Source organism: Lepisosteus oculatus, unplaced genomic scaffold, assembly GCF_040954835.1.
Source record: "Lepisosteus oculatus isolate fLepOcu1 unplaced genomic scaffold, fLepOcu1.hap2 HAP2_SCAFFOLD_70, whole genome shotgun sequence".
In the NCBI taxonomy this organism is placed as follows: Eukaryota; Metazoa; Chordata; class Actinopteri; order Semionotiformes; family Lepisosteidae; genus Lepisosteus; species Lepisosteus oculatus.
In genome coordinates, this window is record NW_027168257.1 from 554,708 (window position 1) to 578,195 (window position 23,488).

General features: G+C 51.4%; 9 non-coding genes across 9 annotated transcripts; 3 read left to right on the forward strand and 6 right to left on the reverse strand.

Moving 5' to 3' along the window:
* The first annotated feature begins 5,925 nt into the window (after positions 1 to 5,925).
* On the forward strand, positions 5,926 to 6,044 carry LOC138233680 (5S ribosomal RNA). Its single transcript, XR_011187609.1, has one exon. It is a non-coding gene; the product is annotated as a 5S ribosomal RNA (ribosomal RNA).
* A 635-nt stretch (positions 6,045 to 6,679) lies between these two features.
* Positions 6,680 to 6,843, reverse strand: LOC138233755 (U1 spliceosomal RNA). Its single transcript, XR_011187680.1, has one exon. It is a non-coding gene; the product is annotated as a U1 spliceosomal RNA (small nuclear RNA).
* A 2,624-nt stretch (positions 6,844 to 9,467) lies between these two features.
* LOC138233741 (5S ribosomal RNA) lies at positions 9,468 to 9,586 on the forward strand. Its single transcript, XR_011187670.1, has one exon. It is a non-coding gene; the product is annotated as a 5S ribosomal RNA (ribosomal RNA).
* A 635-nt stretch (positions 9,587 to 10,221) lies between these two features.
* LOC138233760 (U1 spliceosomal RNA) lies at positions 10,222 to 10,385 on the reverse strand. Its single transcript, XR_011187685.1, has one exon. It is a non-coding gene; the product is annotated as a U1 spliceosomal RNA (small nuclear RNA).
* A 1,809-nt stretch (positions 10,386 to 12,194) lies between these two features.
* On the forward strand, positions 12,195 to 12,313 carry LOC138233724 (5S ribosomal RNA). Its single transcript, XR_011187653.1, has one exon. It is a non-coding gene; the product is annotated as a 5S ribosomal RNA (ribosomal RNA).
* A 3,777-nt stretch (positions 12,314 to 16,090) lies between these two features.
* Positions 16,091 to 16,232, reverse strand: LOC138233693 (U4 spliceosomal RNA). Its single transcript, XR_011187622.1, has one exon. It is a non-coding gene; the product is annotated as a U4 spliceosomal RNA (small nuclear RNA).
* A 1,341-nt stretch (positions 16,233 to 17,573) lies between these two features.
* LOC138233684 (U4 spliceosomal RNA) lies at positions 17,574 to 17,715 on the reverse strand. Its single transcript, XR_011187613.1, has one exon. It is a non-coding gene; the product is annotated as a U4 spliceosomal RNA (small nuclear RNA).
* A 230-nt stretch (positions 17,716 to 17,945) lies between these two features.
* Positions 17,946 to 18,062, reverse strand: LOC138233731 (U5 spliceosomal RNA). Its single transcript, XR_011187660.1, has one exon. It is a non-coding gene; the product is annotated as a U5 spliceosomal RNA (small nuclear RNA).
* Positions 18,063 to 20,718: 2,656 nt separating this feature from the next.
* trnas-gcu (transfer RNA serine (anticodon GCU)) lies at positions 20,719 to 20,800 on the reverse strand. The gene has a single exon. It is a non-coding gene; the product is annotated as a tRNA-Ser (tRNA).
* Between the last annotated feature and the right edge of the window lie 2,688 nt (positions 20,801 to 23,488).

Here is a 23,488-nt window from a genome sequence, read left to right on the forward strand (position 1 = left end):
GCAATATCTGGGACAGACTTCCCCCCTGAGGGTAGCGGCCTGTACATTATTTCCCTTCTGAGTCTTTCCTGCTTCCCACCCCATAGAAATTGAAACATCAATCTCCTCAGCACCGCCGCAACACGGTGTGGGATTGGGAAGGTAGAAGCCAGAAAATTCAAGACAGGCAAGAGCTCGGCTTTGATGACCAGCACCTTCCCTGTCATGGTGAGGTCTCGGTCCTTCCATTGCATCAGTTTTTTGTTTAAGATTGGCAATTTGTTCTGCCAATTTACTGTTCCCATCTCTTCTCCAAAATACACCCCCAGGACCTTAATTCTCTTCTCTTGCAGCCTGAGATCATGTCCTTCTTTTGGCTCCCTCCAGTTCTGATAAAAAATCTCACTCTTAGATGTGTTAATTTTTGCGGAGGAAGCCAAAGAGAACCGATCACAGCACTGCAGAGCTCTGCTAATTGAGGCATTGTCAGAGAGGAGCAGGGTGACGTCATCCATGTATAGAGACGTCTTTACCTCTCCTCCCCCACTTCCAGGCACTGGTATCCCATTAATGGCCTGATCCTGGCGCAAGGCACAGGCTAAGGGCTCCATAGCCAAAACGAATAACAAGGGGGATAATGGGCAGCCCTGCCTCACCCCTGAACAGACTTCAAAGGTGCGTGATCTATTGCCATTAACCATGACTCTGCTGTTGCTACCTGTGTACAGCAGGTTAATCCACTTTCTCATGATGGGGCCAAACTTCATGTGCTCAAGTACCGATGTTAAGTACTGCCGGTTTAGGCGGTCAAAGGCCTTTTCTAGGTCTACACCTAAAATGCACAGAGGGAGGGAGCGATCCTCAGAGTACAGACAGACATCCCTCAACAAGGCCAGGTTGTCGCTCATCAGGCGTCCTGCTATCCCACAAGTCTGTTCTTTCCCTACCAGTGAGGCCACTACATTTTGTAGGCGCAGGAAAAGGGCTTTGGACAGGATCTTAGTGTCCACGCCTAACAGGCTGAGGGGTCTCCAGTTCTTTATGTCATTTTTTGCTCCTTTCTTAAACAAGAGAGAGATCGTGCCTTCTCTTAAGGAGTCAGGCAGCAATTCTGTCTTGTAGCTTTCCTCGAATAGGAGCAGTAGCGGATCCTGAAGCAGATCCCAAAAGGTGCAATAAAATTCTTTAGGGAGCCCGTCAGCACCCGGAGTTTTCCCCTTCTGTAAGCTCTCCATAGCCTGTCTCAGCTCTTCTACTGTCAAATCCCTCTCAAGTACTTCCCTATCTTCTTCACTCAAAATGTTTTCTAGCTTTGAGGTAAAAAAATGAATATCTTCATCCTTTACCTCTGTAGAGCTGTACAGTCTTGAGTAGAAGGCCTCGGTGCAGGAGAGGATAGCACTCGGCTCTGTTCTCTCTCGTCCCTCCTCATCAACTACACTTTCCATGACAGTCTTGGAGCCTACCACTTTCCTGAAAAAGAAGCGAGTACACTTCTCATTTTCTTCCAAGAACTGCACTCTGCTTCTTAACAGCACTCCTCGACTACTTTCTTCGGCTATGCTCCGGATGTCCTTTTTTAAAAGGGCGATATCCTCGAGCACATCGAAGCCACTGTGCAGCATCGTGTAGAGACGCTGCAGCTGCCTCTGTTTCCTGGCTAGCACTCCTCTCCGTCTGGCAGCAGCCTTCCTTCCCTCAGCCATGAAAAAGGCCTTTGTCCTCACCTTCACCTCCTCCCACCACTCTCCTACTGACCCGTACAGACACTGCAAGGACAGCCACTGTGATAGTTTCTCCTTGTAGCGGGATACTACCCCCTCGTTCTCTAGCAGCTTTGTGTTGAGTTTCCAGAGGCCTGGGCCAAAGACAGTCCCGCCCTGGAGTTCCACTCTACACCCTAAAGCCTGATGATCTGAGAAGAAGACAGGCTGAAGAGTGACCCCAACAACTTTCACTCTCTCTGAGACAAAGCAATAGTCAATTCTGGAGCTGCTATTCCTCCCTGACCATGTATATCCTGCTGTTGTGGGATATATACATCTATATGTGTCTGAGAGTTTAAAGTCTTGAACTAAGTTTTGCAGGGCCAGTGAGCTGGAATCCAATTTTATCGGCGAGCTAGACTGCCTGTCTGTGTGCTCTAAGATACAATTAAAATCCCCTCCCACTATCACGTCTGTGCTGCATAACAATAGGGGGGAGAGTGCCTTGAGTAGCTCCACCCTTCCTCCTACGTCAGTAGGGCAATACACATTGATTAGCCGCAGGTTAACGGTCCCCCATTCCACATCCACACACAGCAACCTGCCATCTATGACCCTCTGAATACTTTTCAATTTGAATGCCCATCCTTTGAAAAGAATGGCCACGCCAGAGGCTCTGTTGTTATTGTCCCCTGACCAAACAGAAGGCCCTTTATCCCACCTATCTTCAAAACTTTTATACCTCTCTTGATAGGCTAAAGCACACTCCTGCAACATCAACACATCTCCCTCTCTCTGCTGGAGGTAATCAAAGACAGACTGGCATTTAACTCTGTCATTGATACCTCTTGTGTTAAGAGAAATTATGTTAAGAGCCATATTACATAAGAAAGTGGAAACAGTCTTTACAAAACACATTTCTCTTCGGTCTCACCTGTTACCTTTTTCTTTTTCTTTTTCTTCTTACCAATTTCCTGCCAGCCATCCTCTGAATGAGCCTTCATCAGGGTGGCAGCAGTAAAAGCGTTCACAGAGTCCATTTCAAGGAAGGGGGTAGAGGGAGGGGTGGAGAGGTTCCAGCTGTCCCCATCGCCATGCTCTCCTTCCTCCTCGCTCGGGGAGAAAACAGAGTCATTTTTTCTTTTCCTCAAGTCCAGCTCCTGGGAGCACTGAGGGGAAAGGGGTGCAGCCGATGCACCAGTCTCCTCTTCCCCCTCACCCACCAGCTGCTGCAGATCCTCCGTGATGGACTGGATGGAGGAGAGGAGGGCATCTGTAGCACTTGCAGAGTCTGAGAAAAGCAGCTCCGCTGAATCCTGGGTATCCTCGCTGGACCCGCTCCACCGGGGGGCCCCACACTGGCCCTCGTTCTGAGGAGCAGGAGTGGGGGAGGGGTCCTCGCTGTTCTCGGGGGTTTTCAAACCCTCGTGCTTGTCTGGTGCAGTCTGCGGTTGTGGGGGCGTAGTGGATTTCTCTTCCACCAGCCCCGGAGCCACAGCAGGACTGATCCTGGCTGGAGGCTGAGAGTCTTTGTCCAACAAGGGTTCTTTGTTTGACTTGTTGTTTGCTTTGGATTTTCGGGCCGGTTTGGCTGAAACAAGCACTGCCTCATCCTTTCTCATTTTGAGTTTATTGGCGTAGGCGTGAGGGCAGTTCTTAAAAACGTGTCCTTCCGAGCCACATAAATTGCACTTTGGCAGCATTGAACAGTCAGAGGCTAAATGTCCCTGTTTGCCACAGGTCTTGCAGCATTTCACAGTGCAGGACGATGCCAGGTGTCCCACAGCACCACAGCGCCGACACACCTTTGGTTGTCCCACATAAAACACATAGCCATTGCAGGCGCCCAGCCGGATTGTAGAGGGCAGGTGCCTTAAGCCTCCATTTACGCTGTCCGGTAGCAAGCGAACCTCGAATTTCCTTGCTCCTGTTTTTATACCATCAACATCTCTAACCTCAGTTCCATGGTGGACGGTGCAGTACTGGTTAAGCCAGGTGTGAATGTCCTCCGTCTTTGCCAGTTCCGAGAACATAACAACATGCACCGTTTTCCTCTCTCTCTGTGTCAGAGGCTGCAAGTTGATCTTCTCAAGTGCAGGAACTTTGCCTCTTTTTGCCTCAAACACATCCACGCATTGTTCAAACAGAGGATAGGTAGCAAATACAACCTCAAATGCTTTCTGACCTGGGAGAGCGAAGATGAAATCCAAGTGCCGAGGTTCAAAGCCAAGTTCCTTCTGTAACACTTTTCTGCTGAACTGCATACGATCCATGAAGAGGTCATCCAAGAGCTCAAAACGTACAGCATTCTTACGGGATCCAAAGGTTGCCATTTCAAAAACCGCAAATCGAACACTGCTTCCAACAAAAGAAAAACAATCCAACTACTCCACCTACAGGCTGATCAAGGTATCTCCCCTGCCAGGTAAGTATGAGTTAAACAGGCCCCTGCAAGCGGCCCGCACCCACAGCACAAATCGCGCAGCCTAGGCCACCTCCTCGCCCCGCACGCCACCGCCTCCTGCTGGGCCCACTCTTTCACACACTCACACGCCACACTAACACTCAAAAGTGTGGGCAAAACGAGAAAACGAGCGCGCCGTTTCCTACACATCTGCAGTCGCCGTTGCGCATTCGCAGCATGTCCCGGGATGCAATTCGGCCTCATTTGCATAACTCCAGACCGGCAGATCGCCACGCAAGCTCGCGACGTGCGCCTGCCACACACCGAACAAACCTTTTCAGCAATTTCCAAAAAACGGGCCTGCTCGCCTGCCCACAAGGCTCCGTCTCTTACCTGTTCTCCAGAGCCTGCTGCCTTCTGTGCTTTTCTCTCGGCACCGCTGCAGTGCACACAACTCCTGCAGCGGGAGGGGGGGAGAAAGTTCCCGCGCTCCGCCGCAGGGAAGGCTCGCTCCGTGCGCACACGTCCTTTCGATGCCAGTCCAACAAGTGCTCCGCATTAGCTGCGTCGGGGCTCCGGCGTGTCGCACCTCACCTCACCTCGCACTGCCCCCTCCTTGAATGTCTGCCGCTGGGCATGCCCCGCTCTCCTCCGCCTTATCTTATCGCGTGTGAGCACCGACAATGGCCACAATGCCGGGGAATGGCACCTGTAAAGTGTTAATTGGGGCACAGGAACAGCCCGTCTCGTCTCGGGGGGGCCGGCTTCAGAGACAATACAGCAAACACAGCGGGGCGGGGGAAGAAGACGACACCACACATGCGGGTACATTCAGCTCCGGCGGGAACGAGACATTTGTCGGTCTTTTCAAGTGCCGAGAGCCGAGCAATCCTTCACTTGTATCGTTTCTCCCCGGTGACTAGATCTGGCCCTGCGACTCTCGACTGGGCTCACCCCCGGGGCAGCCCAGCAGGTGTGAGCCTGGCCGGCACCCGGATGGGAGATTCCACCCCGGAAAAGCTCCGGTTGCTGCTGCTCCTGCAAGAGGTGTGACTGGGACCAGTAGGGAGCGCTCACCCTGCGGGCTGTGTGGCTCTCTTACGCCCCAGCCTCCTGATGGCGACACTCTGCTGCACAAACAGGCGCCGTCCTTCGGGGGAGGCGTCAAACCGAGGTCCCGACCCTCCTTGGCCATTAGGAAACCCCAGGGCGTCTCTCAAAAAGAGACGCCGGGGGTGTCCCTCTGGTGTTAGTGCTCCCCTTTACCCATCAGTCGGGGTCTCCTCCTAATCCCCGTCTCACCTGTAACAATCAATGACTTGGCCCCCCTGTCCGTGAGATTTAGTACTCGCGCAAGAGACCGGGGGCAGAGCGCGAACGCGGTCCCCCGCCCCCCACAAAGTGCGCGCTCCAGGTTCCCTCTCGGGGCCCTGCAACACAGCGGAAGGGCAGCGAGAAGGAGCCTCTTGCTCTGACGCCGCAAGGCCACAAGAGGGCGGAGGCGCCGCGCGCCCGGCCGACGTGTTGGACCGGTGCAATTTACGTGCTGAAATAAACACGCGAAAGCCCCGAAATGTTTCCAGAGTGCTGTGCACTGGAGGTTTTTGTCTGGTGAAGACTTGCCTGGTGCTCCTCCGTGCAGATTGTTTGTCCTCCTCCAGTGCGGGACGAGCCAACACAAGGGAGCGCATTCGCCAACATCCAGGCACGCAATGCGATTTGGAAAGCAGCTCCTTTCCAAAGAGTTGCACACGAACGATCCTTCAGTCCCGCTCGGGGGGCACGGAACCCCCGCCACACACAGCTTCAAGTAGCGAGTCAGGCGGCGGGGCTTTCGCTTATGGCCACACCACCCTGAACACGCCCGATCTCGTCTGATCTCGGAAGCTAAGCAGCGTCGGGCCTGGTTAGTACTTGGATGGGAGACTGCCTGGGAATACCAGGTGCTGTAAGCTTTTGCTCTCCCGGCCAGCAGGGGTCGCCGTTGGTGCCGTAGGCTTTGGGAGGAAAACCTGCAGGATGGAAAGGTGATCTATAGCCTCATCTCTAGAGATGTTTTGTTGCTGTGGCATGTGTGTGACCCATATTCAAAAAAAAACCCCGTCTGTAAAACGAATATCGAAGCTGCCTCTAAATCTGCAAATGAAGATGAGTCGATAAACCACTCGTTTTTCGTATAACTAGACATATATTCATTTGTTACCGATTTCATTCATTGAGCACGGATACAATAGAGGTACAGCCATTCACTGTTTGACATGTCTGCACTGGTACAGAACCGAGCAATCAGAAAACGGGTGAAACTGTCTTTAGACTCAGCATACAGTACCGAGGCCCCCCATGACCAAATAAAGGCTAACCTCGATAATCAGCCTAAAGAACGCAGACTACAGCAAAACGACTGACTTTGAAAAGGGAATGAACGTCCGGAAAGAGTAGTGGAACTAGCTTGAGATGCTTCTCCGGACCCCTAACTAAAAGCCAGCGAGAACCAGCAGCGGCGTCCACTCCTGTCGAACCGGGATCCTTCCGCAGCCACGCAGCTCGTGGTGTCCTAACCCTCCCGTATCTGATTTTGGACCAAGCACATCAGGGGAGAGCGCGAACGCAGTCCCCCACTACCAGAAATTATGCAGTCGAGATTCCCACATTTGGGGAATTCGCAGGGGTCAGCACAGCCGGAGTGCAATGGCCGAGCCTCGCCCTGGGTGAACCTCCTTCTTGATCAAGGTATCTCCCCTGCCAGGTAAGTATGAGTTAAACAGGCCCCTGCAAGCGGCCCGCACCCACAGCACAAATCGCGCAGCCTACGCCACCTCCTCGCCCCGCACGCCACCGCCTCCTGCTGGGCCCACTCTTTCACACACTCACACGCCACACTAACACTCAAAAGTGTGGGCAAAACGAGAAAACGAGCGCGCCGTTTCCTACACATCTGCAGTCGCCGTTGCGCATTCGCAGCATGTCCCGGGATGCAATTCGGCCTCATTTGCATAACTCCAGACCGGCAGATCGCCACGCAAGCTCGCGACGTGCGCCTGCCACACACCGAACAAACCTTTTCAGCAATTTCCAAAAAACGGGCCTGCTCGCCTGCCCACAAGGCTCCGTCTCTTACCTGCTCTCCAGAGCCTGCTGCCTTCTGTGCTTTTCTCTTGGCACCGCTGCAGTGCACACAACTCCTGCAGCGGGAGGGGGGGAGAAAGTTCCCGCGCCCCGCCGCAGGGAAGGCTCGCTCCGTGCGCACACGTCCTTTCGATGCCAGTCCAACAAGTGCTCCGCATTAGCTGCGTCGGGGCTCCGGCGTGTCGCACCTCACCTCACCTCGCACTGCCCCCTCCTTGAATGTCTGCCCCTGGGCATGCCCCGCTCTCCTCCGCCTTATCTTACCGCGTGTGAGCACCGACAATGGCCACAATGCCGGGGAATGGCACCTGTAAAGTGTTAATTGGGGCACAGGAACAGCCCGTCTCGTCTCGGGGGGGCCGGCTTCAGAGACAATACAGCAAACACAGCGGGGCGGGGGAAGAAGACGACACCACACATGCGGGTACATTCAGCTCCGGCGGGAACGAGACATTTGTCGGTCTTTTCAAGTGCCGAGAGCCGAGCAATCCTTCACTTGTATCGTTTCTCCCCGGTGACTAGATCTGGCCCTGCGACTCTCGACTGGGCTCACCCCCGGGGCAGCCCAGCAGGTGTGAGCCTGGCCGGCACCCGGATGGGAGATTCCACCCCGGAAAAGCTCCGGTTGCTGCTGCTCCTGCAAGAGGTGTGACTGGGACCAGTAGGGAGCGCTCACCCTGCGGGCTGTGTGGCTCTCTTACGCCCCAGCCTCCTGATGGCGACACTCTGCTGCACAAACAGGCGCCGTCCTTCGGGGGAGGCGTCAAACCGAGGTCCCGACCCTCCTTGGCCATTAGGAAACCCCAGGGCGTCTCTCAAAAAGAGACGCCGGGGGTGTCCCTCTGGTGTTAGTGCTCCCCTTTACCCATCAGTCGGGGTCTCCTCCTAATCCCCGTCTCACCTGTAACAATCAATGACGAGGCCCCCCTGTCCGTGAGATTTAGTACTCGCGCAAGAGACCGGGGGCAGAGCGCGAACGCGGTCCCCCGCCCCCCACAAAGTGCGCGCTCCGGGTTCCCTCTCGGGGCCCTGCAACACAGCGGAAGGGCAGCGAGAAGGAGCCTCTTGCTCTGACGCCGCAAGGCCACAAGAGGGCGGAGGCGCCGCGCGCCCGGCCGACGTGTTGGACCGGTGTGCTTTTTAAGTGCTGAAATAAACACGCGAAAGCCCCGAAATGTTTCCAGAGTGCTGTGCACTGGAGGTTTTTGTCTGGTGAAGACTTGCCTGGTGCTCCTCCGTGCAGATTGTTTGTCCTCCTCCAGTGCGGGACGAGCCAACACAAGGGAGCGCATTCGCCAACATCCAGGCACGCAATGCGATTTGGAAAGCAGCTCCTTTCCAAAGAGTTGCACACGAACGATCCTTCACCCCCGGGGCAGCCAAGGAGGTGTGAGCCTGGCCGGCACCCGGATGGGAGATTCCACCCCGGAAAAGCTCCGGTTGCTGCTGCTCCTGCAAGAGGTGTGACTGGGACCAGTAGGGAGCGCTCACCCTGCGGGCTGTGTGGCTCTCTTACGCCCCAGCCTCCTGATGGCGACACTCTGCTGCACAAACAGGCGCCGTCCTTCGGGGGAGGCGTCAAACCGAGGTCCCGACCCTCCTTGGCCATTAGGAAACCCCAGGGCGTCTCTCAAAAAGAGACGCAGGGGGTGTCCCTCTGGTGTTAGTGCTCCCCTTTACCCATCAGTCGGGGTCTCCTCCTAATCCCCGTCTCACCTGTAACAATCAATGACGAGGCCCCCCTGTCCGTGAGATTTAGTACTCGCGCAAGAGACCGGGGGCAGAGCGCGAACGCGGTCCCCCGCCCCCCACAAAGTGCGCGCTCCGGGTTCCCTCTCGGGGCCCTGCAACACAGCGGAAGGGCAGGGAGAAGGAGCCTCTTGCTCTGACGCCGCAAGGCCACAAGAGGGCGGAGGCGCCGCGCGCCCGGCCGACGTGTTGGACCGGTGTGCTTTTTAAGTGCTGAAATAAACACGCGAAAGCCCCGAAATGTTTCCAGAGTGCTGTGCACTGGAGGTTTTTGTCTGGTGAAGACTTGCCTGGTGCTCCTCCGTGCAGATTGTTTGTCCTCCTCCAGTGCGGGACGAGCCAACACAAGGGAGCGCATTCGCCAACATCCAGGCACGCAATGCGATTTGGAAAGCAGCTCCTTTCCAAAGAGTTGCACACGAACGATCCTTCAGTCCCGCTCGGGGGGCACGGAACCCCCGCCACACACAGCTTCAAGTAGCGAGTCAGGCGCCGGGGCTTTCGCTTACGGCCACACCACCCTGAACACGCCCGATCTCGTCTGATCTCGGAAGCTAAGTAGCGTCGGGCCTGGTTAGTACTTGGATTGGAGACTGCCTGGGAATACCAGGTGCTGTAAGCTTTTGCTCTCCCGGCCAGCAGGGGTCGCCGTTGGTGCCGTAGGCTTTGGGAGGAAAACCTGCAGGATGGAAAGGTGATCTATAGCCTCATCTCTAGAGATGTTTTGTTGCTGTGGCATGTGTGTGACCCATATTCAAAAAAAAACCCCGTCTGTAAAACGAATATCGAAGCTGCCTCTAAATCTGCAAATGAAGATGAGTCGATAAACCACTCGTTTTTCGTATAACTAGACATATATTCATTTGTTACCGATTTCATTCATTGAGCACGGATACAATAGAGGTACAGCCATTCACTGTTTGACATGTCTGCACTGGTACAGAACCGAGCAATCAGAAAACGGGTGAAACTGTCTTTAGACTCAGCATACAGTACCGAGGCCCCCCATGACCAAATAAAGGCTAACCTCGATAATCAGCCTAAAGAACGCAGACTACAGCAAAACGACTGACTTTGAAAAGGGAATGAACGTCCGGAAAGAGTAGTGGAACTAGCTTGAGATGCTTCTCCGGACCCCTAACTAAAAGCCAGCGAGAACCAGCAGCGGCGTCCACTCCTGTCGAACCGGGATCCTTCCGCAGCCACGCAGCTCGTGGTGTCCTAACCCTCCCGTATCTGATTTTGGACCAAGCACATCAGGGGAGAGCGCGAACGCAGTCCCCCACTACCAGAAATTATGCAGTCAAGATTCCCACATTTAGGGAATTCGCAGGGGTCAGCACAGCCGGAGTACAATGGCCGAGCCTCGCCCTGGGTGAACCTCCTTCTTGATCAAGGTATCTCCCCTGCCAGGTAAGTATGAGTTAAACAGGCCCCTGCAAGCGGCCCGCACCCACAGCACAAATCGCGCATCCTAGGCCACCTCCTCGCCCCGCACGCCACCGCCTCCTGCTGGGCCCACTCTTTCGCACACTCACACGCCACACTAACACTCAAAAGTGTGGGCAAAACGAGAAAACGAGCGCGCCGTTTCCTACACATCTGCAGTCGCCGTTGCGCATTCGCAGCATGTCCCGGGATGCAATTCGGCCTCATTTGCATAACTCCAGACCGGCAGATCGCCACGCAAGCTCGCGACGTGCGCCTGCCACACACCGAACAAACCTTTTCAGCAATTTCCAAAAAACGGGCCTGCTCGCCTGCCCACAAGGCTCCGTCTCTTACCTGCTCTCCAGAGCCTGCTGCCTTCTGTGCTTTTCTCTTGGCACCGCTGCAGTGCACACAACTCCTGCAGCGGGAGGGGGGGAGAAAGTTCCCGCGCTCCGCCGCAGGGAAGGCTCGCTCCGTGCGCACACGTCCTTTCGATGCCAGTCCAACAAGTGCTCCGCATTAGCTGCGTCGGGGCTCCGGCGTGTCGCACCTCACCTCACCTCGCACTGCCCCCTCCTTGAATGTCTACCCCTGGGCATGCCCCGCTCTCCTCCGCCTTCTCTTACCGCGTGTGAGCACCGACAATGGCCACAATGCCGGGGAATGGCACCTGTAAAGTGTTAATTGGGGCACAGGAACAGCCCGTCTCGTCTCGGGGGGGCCGGCTTCAGAGACAATACAGCAAACACAGCGGGGCGGGGGAAGAAGACGACACCACACATGCGGGTACATTCAGCTCCGGCGGGAACGAGACATTTGTCGGTCTTTTCAAGTGCCGAGAGCCGAGCAATCCTTCACTTGTATCGTTTCTCCCCGGTGACTAGATCTGGCCCTGCGACTCTCGACTGGGCTCACCCCCGGGGCAGCCCAGCAGGTGTGAGCCTGGCCGGCACCCGGATGGGAGAGTCCACCCCGGAAAAGCTCCGGTTGCTGCTGCTCCTGCAAGAGGTGTGACTGGGACCAGTAGGGAGCGCTCACCCTGCGGGCTGTGTGGCTCTCTTACGCCCCAGCCTCCTGATGGCGACACTCTGCTGCACAAACAGGCGCCGTCCTTCGGGGGAGGCGTCAAACCGAGGTCCCGACCCTCCTTGGCCATTAGGAAACCCCAGGGCGTCTCTCAAAAAGAGACGCCGGGGGTGTCCCTCTGGTGTTAGTGCTCCCCTTTACCCATCAGTCGGGGTCTCCTCCTAATCCCCGTCTCACCTGTAACAATCAATGACGAGGCCCCCCTGTCCATGAGATTTAGTACTCGCGCAAGAGACCGGGGGCAGAGCGCGAACGCGGTCCCCCGCCCCCCACAAAGTGCGCGCTCCGGGTTCCCTCTCGGGGCCCTGCAATACAGCGGAAGGGCAGCGAGAAGGAGCCTCTTGCTCTGACGCCGCAAGGCCACAAGAGGGCGGAGGCGCCGCGCGCCCGGCCGACGTGTTGGACCGGTGCGCTTTTTAAGTGCTGAAATAAACACGCGAAAGCCCCGAAATGTTTCCAGAGTGCTGTGCACTGGAGGTTTTTGTCTGGTGAAGACTTGCCTGGTGCTCCTCCGTGCAGATTGTTTGTCCTCCTCCAGTGCGGGACGAGCCAACACAAGGGAGCGCATTCGCCAACATCCAGGCACGCAATGCGATTTGGAAAGCAGCTCCTTTCCAAAGAGTTGCACACGAACGATCCTTCAGTCCCGCTCGGGGGGCACGGAACCCCCGCCACACACAGCTTCAAGTAGCGAGTCAGGCGCCGAGGCGTTCGCTTACGGCCACACCACCCTGAACACGCCCGATCTCGTCTGATCTCGGAAGCTAAGCAGCGTCGGGCCTGGTTAGTACTTGGATGGGATACTGCCTGGGAATACCAGGTGCTGTAAGCTTTTGCTCTCCCGGCCAGCAGGGGTCGCCGTTGGTGCCGTAGGCTTTGGGAGGAAAACCTGCAGGATGGAAAGGTGATCTATAGCCTCATCTCTAGAGATGTTTTGTTGCTGTGGCATGTGTGTGACCCATATTAAAAAAAAAACCCCGTCTGTAAAACGAATATCGAAGCTGCCTCTAAATCTGCAAATGAAGATGAGTCGATAAACCACTCGTTTTTCGTATAACTAGACATATATTCGTTTGTTACCTTTTTCATTCATTGAGCACGGATACAATAGAGGTACAACCATTCACTGTTTGACATGTCTGCACTGGTACAGAACCGAGCAATCAGAAAACGGGTGAAACTGTCTTTAGACTCAGCATACAGTAACCACTCGGCCACCTCGTCTAGGAAACTGGGCTGTCCTGACATGGGTTGGCGCACTCCAGTTGATCTTTTTCTTTTTTTTCCCTCATACTCGAGGGTCATTTTCCTGTTCCACATGCGATTTCAACATTTTCCTTGGGAGATGTCAAGCCAGCAAGCCACTGCTGTGGTTCAGTGGCCAGTGTGGAGTTCAGTGGCCCTGTTGTACACAGAAAGCACATTGAGCTCCTTGGACATGAAAAGTTCCAGATAAAAGCCATTTGTCATCCTTTCTCTTGGTGTCGATGTTGCTATTGTATGTAAAGGTGGCAACTTGCTGAGCGAGCAGGCGGAGCACACACCGAATGCAGATGTGTCTGAGTGGTGTGTCCAAGTGGCTGCAAAAGGACAGCACTCCCGGGGCGCCGTGGCTCAGTTGGTTAAAGCGCCTGTCTAGTAAACAGAAAATCCTGGGTCCGAATCCCAGCGGTGCCTTTTTTTGTTCTGTGTTCTCGAACAGAACTGGTCATTATAGACAACCGCATACGTCTAGACTTAATTAAATGCAAGTATTCATTTCCTGTCTTGAACGACTTGTTTTTCTTAAAATGGATGCAACTTGCAAAACATGAAATACAAACCTCGCTAATCAGCGCTCGCGGCTGGCAAAAAAAAAAGAAGTCAGCAATGTTTTTTTCTTTAACCTTAAGCCTGCTAATGGAGAAGAACCTAGTCGCCACATCACATACATCCGTTTCAACGATAAGAATGTAACAACTATCCTCACTCCAGAGTAAATCTCACGTTGAGGGCATATTTTTTTCCACTTTACCATGAGTCGGGCTCAGCTGCACAGAGGCGAGAGCAGAGCAATGAGGTCAGGGGGATAGGGGAGTCACACGCTGGCGGTTTGAACACGCGGAAGATCACTGAGGGATCCACAGTATGTGGACCCTCCGTGCGCCATCATTCCACACTCCAGACTCTGAATCCTGCCATCCGAGTTAAGATCTCGGCGGAACCTGAGGCGCAGTTCTTTCTTAAAACGTAATCTGGTGAGCATTTCTAGAATCGTAATTGTATAGATGCAGCCTTTAATATGTTGCTAGGTTAAAATTTATGACTTCTTGAACTTCAGTAGGCAACTGCCCTCTTGATTTCGGATTTAATTTCTTTATTACAGGGGAGCTTTTATGATGACAGAGTCAAGTTCAGGTACTTTGCTTGATGGAGGAAGCTCATTTCGGACTCTGTGATCTTCTCACCTGGAAAGGTCTGCTGTACTACTACAAGAGAGAAGTAGAGTCTGGAGGAAGGGACAATTTTATGATGCTTTGGAAGGTAATGTTTTTTTTTTCTTTGAAATCGAAATGAATCAGAATATCAGTGCAAAAGACAAACTCTTGGTTTGGTTTAAAGAGATATGGTTTTAAAACAGACAAAATGTAGAAAACAGGTGTTTCTCACTTTTGGAAAAGAATGGACCGGGGGTAATATTTTACTAGTTGCAGTGCTAAGCTCACTGGGTTACAGCCCTGCAGTGTCACACGAGGGCCAGTGGTGCAATGGATAATGTGTCTGACTATGGATTAGGAGTTTGGAGGTTCGACTCCTGCCTGGCGCTGGTTGTTTTTAAACACATCAGCCTACTCCCTAAGTAGTCTGTGCTACTTACTGCATTGTAATCGTACCCAGTAAGAGATTTCCTTCATGTAAATGAACTGCACCTGACAGCTTTAGAAAAACACCTGGGCTCAGTACGGTGCTGAGAGCTCAAGTTGTGTATAATGTAATAATTTAAGTAGAATAGATTCTAATAATATAATGATCCAGTGTGTTGCACTACTTCACTGCTTCACTGCTCTATGCCGTCTGGAAATAAATCCTCAGACAACTTACTGCCCTGGGCATGTACCAATAAATTACAGGAGCACATCTATATATCACTGCGTTGAAGCAGGAGACACAATCACTGCAAATACATCCTAAATACAGTGTTCCAGCACCTTTGACCTCATCCAGAACGTATCATTTCTTGAAAGGAATTGCTGTCCGAATGCACATCTGAATCCCAAACAGAATCTCTAGTAAAATACGATCATTTGTGAAACAGGTAAATGTCTCAGGGGCCCATTCCTCATTCTCAAGACACATGTATGCAGTACGTACATCATGCATTGAGCAATAGGGATTAAAGACACCACAGGTAAGGTTAGAAGACATTCTGACTATATTCTAAAATATTGGACTCATATTCTTATGATGGCAGACATGATGCTGTGTTTAAAACCGGGGTTAATGGACATTATATGACTGTCAATTCTGTTTTGTTTTGGAGACTCTTGGCTGCCTATGTGGTACAGTGCAGCGTGAAGAAAACATTTTCCAAAACTGTGTCAGCTCAAAAGTTGTAAGAAAATCTTTCCAGCTGCTTTAACTCTCTTCATTTTTGTCATTTAATTGTCTGTCGGCACTATGTAGCAGCGTTGCATGACAACCCATCTCACCACGGAAAGGAACCTAACAGCTTTTGTAAGAGAGGAGAAAAGGACCTGGCCCGTACGGGACTCGAACCCACAACCTTGGTGTTATTAGCTCTAACCAACTGAGCTAACCAGCCTCACGACAGCAATCCTCTCTGTGCTGCAAAAAATCGAACTCAGGGAATTTCTTTTGCCCTCCTTTGAATTGAAAGCCGTGTAATTCAGTGTACGGGCTTTCTCGTGCAGTTTTATAGTTCTTGTAACCCAAATCCTACACTGGCGTGAAGTGACCCCCCATTTCACAGCATTTTTCAGCTGATTTAAAATGTACCTAAAGGAGAAGCATTATTGAAGACCATCAATTACCAAGAGCTTTTGTCAAAGGTTTTGGTGGTCATTTTTAATGACCACAGAGCGCTGTGACCTCAGTTTTACATCTCATCCAAGAGACAGCGCCCTTTTACAACACAGCGTCTCCGTCACTATGCTGGGGCATTGGGACCCGCACAGACCTCAGGGTGAGCGCCCCCCCGCCGGCACCATTAACACCGCTTCCAGCTGGAAACTTTGTTTTTCCCTGTAGCTCACCCTCATCCGGGTACTGACCTGGCTCACCTGCTTAGCTTCAGTGGGTTTTCAGTTGCGAGTTGCAAGGGGATGCAAGTGATGGAGCCGCTCGCTGCAAAAGCCACTGCTTTGGCTGGGAATCGAACCAGAGCCTCCCGCGTGAGAAGCGAGAATTCTACCACTGAACCAACAATGCTCAGTGCCCAGGTCTTCAAAAAAGACGCTTTTTTGGTACTCTGTTAAAAAAGCGTCGACATTACCTCTTTCAAAAGGCTTCACTTTCCTAGTCACATTCCAAGGCTCATTGAACCCGGGCTGTTTCCTCCAGCGGTATAGTATTGCAGTTAGACAGCACGATGCCTGCAAGACTATGTCACGCACTGACGAGACTGTCAAAAATTGCTTTCGACGATTGTATTGCAAACCGGCGGAAGCGGGGTATTGGGAAAAGTTTTCAACTAGCAATAATTGCGCCTCGGCTAAACCTCACAGGCTACGATACTGCCACTGCGCAAAGCTGACGGTTGCCAGGCAACCGCGGGGATCCTATGGAAATCGTTATCGATCGTCTCATGGCATGTCGTTGCAGTAACGCTTCATATTTGTCGTCTTCTTCTTCTTCTAGCTTGAGGTTTTGAAGAATTTCATGACAGACAAGGGCTCCGTCGGGAACAAAGGGCGTTGTGAGAAAACCGTTGCTTATTTTCAGCAGCAGAAATACAACCCTTTAAATACAAGATGACAGAACAATGACGAAGGGCATGCCGGGAGGAACTCATGCACTACAGAGGAAAGGGGGCGGGCACGTACAGTTCACATTCAAGCCACAAGTACTCTTCTCGGATGTTGCATAAACAAATCCTAACGTCCTGAAAGCATTGCAGCATGTTTGTGTCCCACTTCCCGTGGCTGCAGGACGACTGACACGAACGGACAAACACAATTTGTGGCGTTTAGCGTGACATAGTCTTGCAGGCATCGTGCTGTCTCACTGCAATACTATACCGCTGGAGGAAACAGCCCGGGTTCGATGAGCCTTGGAATGTGACTAGGAAAGTGAAGCCTTTTGAAAGAGGTAAAGCACTGCACAACGGAAGTGAGGGAGAATCTTACAGGGGATTCTGAGCGGTGTCTGCATACACGCAGCCCGATACGGGTGCTGAAAGCTTGAGCTACTCTCAATGTCATGCTGCCTTTCCTCGGAGTAAATCTGTTACATTGAAAGAATGCTTCTCGCAGGTTCAAAAAGGGAGGTTCCATTGTTAATTGGAGAAATCAATGATTTCGAATGAATTCTGTGTGCGTTAAAAGACAGCTATACACAGAAAACATGCAGGACACTGCTCATGATGTTTCCCGAGCCGAAACACAGTGCGTTTTTCCAAGCCATCTGACAAAGCCCGCCCACTGAAAACTGCAGCAGATCGTGTAAAGACGTTCAACTTTGTAACTACTGCACGCACAGGAAGCAGAATAAATTCCTCTTTTCAAACTGTCAAAGGTTTGCTTTGCGAACGCTGCAGGACATCGCACAATCTCTTTTGAACGGGGACAAACGATTTCTTATGGGGCGCAGTAAGACAAGTACAGACAATTAAAAAGCTCCACTCATGCCGACGATGCAGCATGAAGAAGCGCAACCTAACGTTTGACAGACAAAAGCCGGGCGCTCTACGAGCAATATGAAATCAAACTGACAGCACACGGCGTTTCGCGCTGACTCAAAAGTGATCTCGACAGACGCTGTTCTCTGCATAACTCTGAAAGAGCTAAAGAGCGTTTCTGTTGAGACGTAAGAAGCTTGTTTCTTTCTACCATGATGTTACCATGACAAAATCTGTCTTTAAACACCTTGCTCAGTCTCTGACGAGACTGTCGAAAATTGTTTTCGCCGATTGTATTGCAAACCGGCGGAAGCGGGGTATTGGGAAAAGTTTTCAACTAGCAATAATCGCGCCTCGGCTATACCTCACAGGCTACGATACTGCCACTGCGCAAAGCTGACGGTTGCCAGGCAACCGCGGGGATCCTATGGAAATCGTTGTCAATCGTCTCATGGCATGTCGTTGCTGTAACGCTTCATATTTGCGGCCGGACACTTCCCGCCTCCCAAAGAAAAGAGCGCCAATCAGACAGGTGGAGACCGAGGACTCGCAGAGCAAACGGCCACAGTCGCCGTAATAAGAGCGATTGTGAGCGGTTTTGTTTTCTCTCTTTGACCAGCCCAGCTGCGCCCCACCCGGAGGCAGGGAAGCACAAAAATTGTATGGAACTCATTCATGCTCCTCTCCATGGAAATCTTTAGTAAAAGGCAAAAGATTTGTACGAGATGAAGAGAAACCAGAGTGCGTGGCTGGACAGCTGCAGGAGCCCAGGCCGCCTTCAAGGCCTCTGCCCTGCCGGTCGTGGTTGGTAATGCACCTGGCCTTACAAACGAGCCAGTGGGGCCCGTTCAGCTCCGGGCTCATCGCCTGCGGCTCTCGGCTTACCTGGCAGGGGAGATACCTTGATCAGCCTGTAGTTGGAGTAGTTGGATTGTTTTCTTGTTTTGTGGAAGCAGTGTTTGTTTTGCAGTTTGAGATGGCAACCTTTGGATCCCGCAAGAATGCTGTACGTTTTGAGCTTTTGGGTGACCTCTTCATGGATCGTATGCAGTTCAGCAGAAAAGTGTTACAGAAGGAACTTGGCTTTGAACCTCGGCACTTGGATTTCATCTTCGCTCTCCCAGGTCAGAAAGCATTTGAGGTTGTTTTTGCTACCTATTCTCTGTTTGAACAATTTGTGGATGTGTTTGAGGCAAAAAGAGGGAAAGTTCCTGCCCTTGAGAAGATCATCTTGCAGCCTCTGACACGGATAGAGAGGAAAACGGTGCATGTTGTTATGTTCTCGGAACTGGCAAAGACGGAGGACATTCACACCTGGCTTAAGCAGTACTGCACCATCCACCATGGAACTGAGGTTAGAGATGTTGACGGTATAAAAACAGGAGCAAGGAAATTCGAGGTTCGCTTGCTACCGGACAATGTAAATGGAGGCTTAAGGCACCTGCCCTCTACAATCCGGCTGGGCGCCTGCAATGGCTATGTTTTTTATGTGGGACAACCAAAGGTGTGTCGGCGCTGTGGTGCTGTGGGACACCTGGCATCGTCCTGCACTGTGAAATGCTGCAAGACCTGTGGCAAACAGGGACATTTAGCCTCTGACTGTTCAATGCTGCCAAAGTGCAATTTATGTGGCTCGGAAGGACACGTTTTTAAGAACTGCCCTCACGCCTACGCCAATTAACTCAAAATGAGAAAGGATGAGGCAGTGCTTGTTTCAGCCAAACCGGCCCGAAAAGCCAAAGCAAACAACAAGTCAAACAAAGAACCCTTGTTGGACAAAGAGTCTCAGCCTCCAGCCAGGATCAGTCCTGCTGTGGCTCTGGGCCCGGTGGAAGAGAAATCCACTACGCCCCCACAACCGCAGACTGCACCAGACAAGCACGAGGGTTTGAAAACCCCCGAGAACAGCGAGGACCCCTCCCCCATTCCTGCTCCTCAGAACGAGGGCCAGTGTGGGGCCCCCCGGTGGAGCGGGTCCAGCGAGGATACCCAGGATTCAGCGGAGCTGCTTTTCTCAGACTCTGCAAGTGCTACAGATGCCCTCCTCTCCTCCATCCAGTCCATCACGGAGGATCTGCAGCAGCTGGTGGGTGAGGGGGAAGAGGAGACTGGTGCATCGGCTGCACCCCTTTCCCCTCAGTGCTCCCAGGAGCTGGACTTGAGGAAAAGGAAAAATGACTCTGTTTTCTCCCCGAGCGAGGAGGAAGGAGAGCATGGCGATGGGGACAGCTGGAACCCCTCCACCCCTCCCTCTACCCCCTTCCTTGAAATGGACTCCGTGAATGCTTTTACTGCTGCCACCCTGATGAAGGCTCATTCAGAGGATGGCTGGCAGGAAATTGGTAAGAAGAAAAAGAAAAAGAAGAAGGTAACAGGTGAGACCGAAGAGAAATGTGTTTTGTAAAGACTGGTTCCACTTTCTTATGTAATATGGCTCTAAACATAATTTCTCTTAACACCAGAGGTATCAATGACAGAGTTAAATGCCAGTCTGTCTTTGATTACCTCCAGCAGAGAGAGAGAGATGTGTTGATGTTGCAGAAGTGTGCTATAGCCTATCAAGAAAGGTATAAAAGCTTTGAAGATAGGTGGGATAAAGGGCCTTCTGTTTGGTCAGGGGACAATAACAACAGAGCCTCTGGCGTGGCCATTCTTTTCAAAGGATGGGCTTTCAAATTGAAAAGTATTCAGAGGGTCATAGATGGCAGGTTGCTGTGTGTGGATGTGGAATGGGGGACCGTTAACCTGCGGCTAATCAATGTGTATTGTCCTACTGACGTGGGAGGAAGGGTGGAGCTACTCAAGGCACTCTCCCCCCTATTGTTATGTAGCACAGAAGTGATAGTGGGAGGGGATTTTAATTGTATCTTAGAGCACACAGACAGGCAGTCTAGCTCTCCGATAAAATTGGATTCCAGCTCACTGGCCCTGCAAAACTTAGTTCAAGACTTTAAACTCTCAGACACATATAGATGTATATATCCCACAACAGCAGGATATACATGGTCAGGGAGGAATAGCAGCTCCAGAATTGACTATTGCTTTGTCTCAGAGAGAGTGAAAGTTGTTGGGGTCACTCTTCAGCCTGTCTTCTTCTCAGTCCGGAGTGCGGACTGATGGCGCACGGAGGGTCCACATACTGTGGATCCCTCAGTATATCCCTAAACACCTAGCGCAGTCTCACGAGAGACTGTCAAAAATCGCTTTCTCCGTTTGTGCTGCAAGTAAGTGAAAACGCGGTCTCAACCCAGAGCCACTTGGCAGCAGCGGCACGTAAATACTGTTACTGCCACTGGTCGATACCAACGTTAGCCTACTATACCATGTTCAGCCACCGCTAGAAAATGTAAGGCTCTAGTACTGGAGCAAACAAAAGGAGGGCCAACGTCAAACATAGAGAGCGACGAGGATGGGATTTGAACCCATGCGTGCAGAGCACAATGGATTAGCAGTCCATCGCCTTAACCACTCGGCCACCTCGTCGATGAAACTGGGCTGTCCAGACATGGGTTGGCGCGCTCCAAATGATCTTTTTCTTTTTTTTCCCTCGTACTCGAGGGTCCTTTTCCTGTTCCACATGCGATTTCAACATTTTCCTTGGGAGATGTCAAGCCAGCAAGCCACTGCTGTGCTTCAGTGGCCAGTGTGGAGTTCAGTGGCCCTGTTGTACACAGAAAGCACATTGAGCTCCTTGGACATGAAAAGTTCCAGATAAAAGCCATTTGTCATCCTTTCTCTTGGTGTCGATGTTGCTATTGTATGTAAAGGTGGCAACTTGCTCAGCGAGCAGGCGGAGCACACACCGAATGCAGATGTGTCTGAGTGGTGTGTCCAAATGGCTGCAAAAGGACACCCTTCCCGGGGCGCCGTGGCTTAGTTGGCTAAAGCGCTTGTCTCTTAAACAGGAGATCCTGAGTCCGAATCCCAGTGGTGCCTTCTTTGTTCTGTCTTCTCGAACAGAACTGGTCCTTACAGACAACCGCCTACAGCTAGACTTAATTAAATGCAAGTATTCATTTCCTGTCTTTAACACGACTTGTTTTTCTTAAAATGGATGCAACTTGCAAAACATGAAATACAAACATTGCTAATCAGCGCTAGCGGCTGGCAAAAAAAAAGAAGTCAGCAATGTTAGACGACCGAGTCTATGCAGCCTAAACGGTGCTCATGTCGGGTTCTTAGCTGAAAGGGTGGTAAATCACGCTCACCCCAGTCCTTAATCTTTTAAAAGGATACAAAATTGAACCTAGTCGCCACATCACATACATCCTGTTCAACGATAAAAAGGTGACATCTATCCTCGATCCAGAGTAAATCCCACGTTGAGGGCATATTTTTTTCCACTTTACCATGAGTCGGGCTCAGCTGCACAGAGGCGAGAGCAGAGCAATGAGGTCACGGGGACAGGGGAGTCACACGCTGGCGGTTTAAACACGCGGAAGAAAACTGAGGGATCCACAGTATATGGACCCTCCGTGCGCCATCAGTCCACACTCCAGACTCTGAATCCTGCCATCCGAGTTAAGATCTTGGCGGAACCTGAGGCGCAGTTCCTTCTTAAAACGTAATCTGGTGAGCATTTCTAGAATCGTACTTGTATAGATGCAGCCTTTAATGTGTTGCTAGGTTAAAATTGATGACTTCTTGAACTTCAGTAGGCAACTGCCCTCTTGATTTCGGATTTAATTTCTTTATTACAGGGGCGCTTTTATGATGACAGAGTCATGTTCAGGTACTTTGCTTGATGGAGGAAGCTCATTTCGGACTCTGTGATCTGCTCACCTGGAAAGGTCTGCTGTACTACTACAAGAGAGAAGTAGAGTCTGGAAGAATCGACAATTTTATGATGCTTTGGAAGATAATGTTTTTTTTTTCTTTGAAATCGAAATGAATCAGAATATCAGTGCAAAAGACAAAGTCTTGGTTTGGTTTAAAGAGATATGGTTTTAAAACAGACAAAATGTAGAAAACAGGTGTTTCTCACTTTTGGAAAAAAATGGACCGGGGGTAATATTTTACTAGTTGCAGTGCTGATCTCACTGGGTTACAGTCCTGCAGTGTCACACCAGGGCCAGTGGCGCAATGGATAACACGTCTGACTACGGATCAGAAGATTGCAGGTTTGACGCCTGCCTGGCTCGGGTCGTTTTTAAACGCATCGGGCAACTCCCTACGTAGTCTGTGCTACTTACTGCATTGTAATCGTACCCAGTAAGAGATTTCCTTCATGTAAATGAACTGCACCTGACAGCTTTAGAAAAACACCTGGGCTCAGTACGGTGCTGAGAGCTCAGCGTTGCTGTTCTAATTAGCACGCACTGCATCGGCTATGAGCCCGAACCTTTCAATTATTCCGATCAGTAAGTCAACACGTAGTCCACATGAACGGTAGAAATATTCTCGTCTGTCTCTTGTTTGTATAGAACTGAATGTCCCTGACAATGTACTGTTAGTTTTAATTGAAGAACGGCATTTGTGTTCAAATATACCAGACAAGTTTATGTAACTGCTCATGCGACACTCAGTTGTAATTAGTCAAGAAATAAAGTCGAACAACAGCTGCGGGTTTGATTCTGAACGTATCAGATTGCAGCGCCTTTTACTTCCATTGACAAATGATAGAGATTCGAAGAGAGATCCTTCAGACCAGCAAGCAAACCCACGGCTATTTCGGTTTTCTATCTAGGGAACGTTGGTGTTTGCAATAGCATACATGAAAGCGTGATGCAATTTCTGTGGCTACATTTGTTGCACGTCATGCACAGTAAGAGTGTTTCTAACACCAAATAAAAAGTCAACAATTAGCGATCACACCTTCTCCTCAGTTAACCCACTGAAACCCTTGCTGTTAACAGTTCTTTACTGCGTGCTTTACCAGCACCTACATATCGTGTCGGTTCTTTCAGCTTTATTCATTAGGTTTTCAAAGGCATAAGCAGAGCACCAGAGGTGCGAAGGAAAAGTGTGTGGTTATCTGAAGAATTGATGTCCATGGCAGCAGGTCCAAGCGATTTCGCGTTGTTATAGTACCAGGAAAGGAGAAGCGGCACTTCGCCTCTGCCGCGCAGGCACAAGGCGACATGCGGCAGACGCCGGAGTCGGCAGGTTTCGAACCTGCGCGGGGAGTCCCCAACGCATTTCGAGCCCATCGCCTTAACCACTCGACCACGA